At 36.8% G+C, this 5,285-nt stretch overlaps 3 non-coding genes across 3 annotated transcripts in view; all 3 read right to left on the bottom strand.

The window, feature by feature from the left end:
- The window catches only part of LOC130452283 (large subunit ribosomal RNA), a 4,097-nt gene extending 3,900 nt beyond the window's left edge, over window positions 1-197 (bottom strand). Inside the window, exon 1 of the ribosomal RNA XR_008910922.1 lies at window positions 1-197. This exon is cut by the window's left edge and continues 3,900 nt beyond it. This is a non-coding gene — a ribosomal RNA (large subunit ribosomal RNA).
- A 624-nt stretch (window positions 198-821) lies between these two features.
- On the bottom strand, window positions 822-977 carry LOC130452291 (5.8S ribosomal RNA). Its single transcript, XR_008910928.1, has one exon. It is a non-coding gene; the product is annotated as a 5.8S ribosomal RNA (ribosomal RNA).
- Window positions 978-2,135: 1,158 nt separating this feature from the next.
- On the bottom strand, window positions 2,136-4,057 carry LOC130452281 (small subunit ribosomal RNA). The gene has a single exon (XR_008910920.1). It is a non-coding gene; the product is annotated as a small subunit ribosomal RNA (ribosomal RNA).
- Window positions 4,058-5,285: the final 1,228 nt, after the last annotated feature.

A 5,285-nucleotide genomic window follows, 5' to 3' on the forward strand; every position in this document is an offset into this window, starting at 1 on the left:
TGGACGCGCCGCACGATCTCGTGATAAACGGATCCTCCCTAACACCACATTTCCCGGTGGCCGATATCGACCACGGGATTCGGTGCTGGGCTTTTCCCTGTTCGCTCGCAGCTACTAAGGGAATCCTAGTTAGTTTCTTTTCCTCCGCTTAGTAATATGCTTAAATTCAGCGGGTAATCTCACCTGCTCTGAGGTCGATATATTATAATATATCTATAATATTTAAATACAATTCGCTAAAATATCACAAAAAAAAACGTGTGTTTAATCACATTATATGAAATATAACATTATTTGTTTTTATTTATAGAGGCGGCAGAGCAAGTTATACATATATATATATATATATATATATATATATATAAATTCATATATTTTGTCGATACAGTATAAATGATATAAAAAAAAACACTGGTCAGACGTCCAGTCTTCGAAACTTTATTATTTCTCTCGGACACGACGACCGCGTTATCATTTTAAATATATATAATATATACACTTATTTATCGACTATATATACGTAAATATAACTCTACCAAACAAATTTTATGTATTTCATATAAAAATACACACGATCAATTTATGGTAGTAATAGCGTCGTTGTGTTCAAAAATTGCGCAAATTTTTTCTATAAAAAATTTACGCTGCTTTTCGCATTTTAGGATGCCGCACAAAAAAAAAATACGCACAAGTTTATAGTATGTGCGTGTGTTTTCTTTTAGTGTGCGTTATTGTGTCTCACACATCCAACACGCTTAGTCATTTATTTTTCTATAATAAATTGAAAAATTTTAAATTCTAAGCAGTCTTTTAAATTGATACGACCCTCAGTCAGGAGTGGTCCGGGAACGAGTATCCGAGGACCGCAATGTGCGTTCGAAATGTCGATGTTCATGTGTCCTGCAGTTCACAAGTTGACGCGCAATTAGCTGCGTTCTTCATCGACCCACGAGCCAAGTGATTCACCGTTCAGGGTAATCATTTTATTATGTCGTTTTCTCATATTCTATTCGTCGTATTTTTAATATTTGATTATTAAATTAATAATAATATTATAATATTTTATACGCGTATAGAATTATCTAACGACATTTATATAATATATATATATATATATATATATATATTATTTATTAAATGGTAATTATATATAAATTTTAGAGAAATTATAATATCGTACTTAAAAATATCCGATAAATTTTAACCGCTGCACATGTTTTATTACAAACGAGGCGCGCATAGACAGATATCTCGCACGATATATTCCTCTTAATTATTACAAGTTTTTTAATCTTGAAAGTTTTATACAAATTTCGACACGGTCGGGCGTAAATCTTCGAACACCTTCGAAATAATACGTGAAATATTATTTCTAAAACGAATTTTTATACATATCGAAAGAATCGACACGTGCTTAAAAGTTTCGTTTAGGTACCCGGATGAAGAAAATGTCTTATCATCTCACATAATCATCATCACATATAATATTGTCGAAATTTTTTTGTATTACCTTCGATCGATAAAAAACTTATGTAATAATAAAAAAACGAAATAAAATTTCTCCATAAAAATACAGAAGACAGACACACACGACGACAACAACAACAACAACAACAACAGACGACGTTTCAATAATCTATATATTTTTCGTTTATTATAATAACGATTCTTTATATTAGAACGTTTTTAGTTAACAAGAAATTTTGTTAATGATCGTTCTGTCAATCGTTAATATATATATATATAATAATAAAAATATATTGTTACTACTATTGTGTCGTCATCGTCGTTCGTCGTCGTCGTCGTCGTCGACTCCTTCTACTAATCTATGATAAAAATTTTTCGTTATTTTTACTGTAAATTTATATATGTAGATATATATTTTATAGACGTATGAAATATATTTATCTTTTTTTTTTTTAAATATTATTCGAAACTTGTTCGAATTTTATAAAAAAAAAAAAAAAAAATCTCAATATATATACATCATATATTTATATCATATATAAATTTTCTTTTGAAGAGTTCGATTATTTTGTAGAAAAGAAAAATTTCTTTCACAATTATATATAATATAATAATACAGACTTGATTTCGTTTTTTTATTTTTTGTTTAAAAACGAACAAATACTCTGTAATGATCCTTCCGCAGGTTCACCTACGGAAACCTTGTTACGACTTTTACTTCCTCTAAATGATCAAGTTTGGTCATCTTTCCGAAGCATCGGCGACGCCGAAACGCCACCGCGCTCAGTCCGAAGACCTCACTAAATCATTCAATCGGTAGTAGCGACGGGCGGTGTGTACAAAGGGCAGGGACGTAATCAACGCGAGCTTATGACTCGCGCTTACTGGGAATTCCTCGTTCATGGGGAACAATTGCAAGCCCCAATCCCTAGCACGAAGGAGGTTCAGCGGGTTACCCGGGCCGCTCGGCCAGGGAGGACACGCTGATTCCTTCAGTGTAGCGCGCGTGCGGCCCAGAACATCTAAGGGCATCACAGACCTGTTATTGCTCAATCTCGTGCGGCTAGAAGCCGCCTGTCCCTCTAAGAAGAATTATTTGTACGCCGACAGTAAAAACCGCGAACGGCAAGAGCCGAAACTCAATACCGACGGGCCTTTGGGATGTCGAAATACGCCTAGTTAGCAGGCTAGAGTCTCGTTCGTTATCGGAATTAACCAGACAAATCGCTCCACCAACTAAGAACGGCCATGCACCACCACCCACCGAATCAAGAAAGAGCTCTCAATCTGTCAATCCTTCCGGTGTCCGGGCCTGGTGAGGTTTCCCGTGTTGAGTCAAATTAAGCCGCAGGCTCCACTCCTGGTGGTGCCCTTCCGTCAATTCCTTTAAGTTTCAGCTTTGCAACCATACTTCCCCCGGAACCCAAAAGCTTTGGTTTCCCGGAAGCTGCCCGCCGAGTCATCGGAGGAACGTCGGCGGATCGCTAGCTGGCATCGTTTATGGTTAGAACTAGGGCGGTATCTGATCGCCTTCGAACCTCTAACTTTCGTTCTTGATCAATGAAAGCGTTTTTGGCAAATGCTTTCGCTTCTGTCCGTCTTGCGACGATCCAAGAATTTCACCTCTAACGTCGCAATACGAATGCCCCCATCCGTTCCTATTAATCATTACCTCGGGGTTCCGAAAACCAACAAAATAGAACCGAGGTCCTATTCCATTATTCCATGCACACAGTATTCAGGCAAAATTTTGGCCTGCTTTAAGCACTCTAATTTGTTCAAAGTAAACGTGCCGGCCCACCTCGACACTCAGTCAAGAGCACCGCGGCGGGATTGAGTTGGGCCGCCCTTGCGAGCTAAGCCCACCGGCAGGACGTCCCACGACACGCCAGTTGACACCGCGTACGATGAACCAGCGGCGTGGGACACAGATTCGACTACGAGCTTTTTAACCGCAACAACTTTAATATACGCTATTGGAGCTGGAATTACCGCGGCTGCTGGCACCAGACTTGCCCTCCAATTGATCCTCGTTAAAGGGTTTAGAGTGTACTCATTCCGATTACGGGGCCTCGGATGAGTCCCGTATCGTTATTTTTCGTCACTACCTCCCCGTGCCGGGAGTGGGTAATTTGCGCGCCTGCTGCCTTCCTTGGATGTGGTAGCCGTTTCTCAGGCTCCCTCTCCGGAATCGAACCCTGATTCCCCGTTACCCGTTACAACCATGGTAGGCGCAGAACCTACCATCGACAGTTGATAAGGCAGACATTTGAAAGATGCGTCGCCGGTGCGAGACCGTGCGATCAGCGAAAAGTTATTCAGAGTCACCAAATTGTACGATGACGAGCAAGCCCGCCACCGATTGGTTTTGATCTAATAAAAGCGCTCCTTCCGTCTCCGGTCGGAACTCTGTTTGCATGTATTAGCTCTAGAATTACCACAGTTATCCAAGTAAATGTGGGTACGATCTAAGGAACCATAACTGATTTAATGAGCCTTTCGCGGTTTCACCTTAATTTGGCTTGTACTGAGACATGCATGGCTTAATCTTTGAGACAAGCATATGACTACTGGCAGGATCAACCAGGGAACTACTATTTGTGTATTTTATATATAATAAAACTATTATCGAAAAAGTTTTAATAACAATATCCACCACATAATGTGAGGATGAGAATTATGATGACGTTTTTTCATATTACATATATTTTATATTTATACACATAATATTTTATATTCATCTATATTCTCGTATATAATAAACACATTGTTATTTACTTTTTCGTTTGCGTGGTGTTTGCTGCGCTTATTATTGAAAATATATAATTTTCGGCGCCACGCTTTATATATTATAATATATTTTTCTTATATTTCATAAAATTTTCACCGAATCGACTATAAATTTATCTAAAATTTAATCGAAATGATATTTTAAATAAGATATAATTACGTCGACCGGAATAGAATTTCGACATTATCTCTACCCTTCGCTAGATTGTAAGCGACATGGTTTACAATTAGATAATAATGAACGAAATTTTTATTCTCGCTCGGAATAATGAGAGTTATCGCAATTTTGTGTAATAATATAAATGTTATATTATTATATATATTTTTATAGACGATCGCATATGAATCGCTCGCGGTAAAACGCTAGCTAAATTCGCGATCTCGCAATATATAATTTAATTTGTGGATAAATTGATATAATATCTAAAAAGGGAACCGCTAGCAATATACGATAATATATTGGAGGAGAACGGGGACCCTTTCAGAAAACTATATAATCCACTATAATGTGGAATGACCGATACAACGTCTTTACGTAAATTATAACGAGTTCATTAAAATTTAACGAGACGTCAACTTCGATACACCACACATATATGTGCGCTGTACAACGGTACGCTTTCTACATTAACATTAATAAAGATGTATAGTGAAAATATATAAAAGATGTATTATGAATATTAAAAAGAAGTATTATGAAACTTCATACCGTCCGAGACGTAAAAGTGTTATGGAAAATATTAACAATAACGGAAAAAAAGTATTATGAAATTAGATTGCCGCTCGATGTACGAACGTACGAGATGTATTATATAAAAGTTGTATGAAAATAGTGATAATAATGAAAAATGAAGTATAACGAAATTATATTCCGCTCGACTTAGGAACTTGTCGAAAAAGATGAATTGTGAAAGTTGAATGGAGTTGTTTTTTATGTAGGAGCCGTTCGAGGTATATAATATAAAAGTGCTATGAAAATATTAACAATAACGGAAAAAAGTATTATGAAATTAGATCGCCGCTCGATG

This window comes from Diorhabda sublineata, unplaced genomic scaffold (assembly GCF_026230105.1).
Source record: "Diorhabda sublineata isolate icDioSubl1.1 unplaced genomic scaffold, icDioSubl1.1 Dsub_59, whole genome shotgun sequence".
Taxonomy (NCBI): Eukaryota; Metazoa; Arthropoda; class Insecta; order Coleoptera; family Chrysomelidae; genus Diorhabda; species Diorhabda sublineata.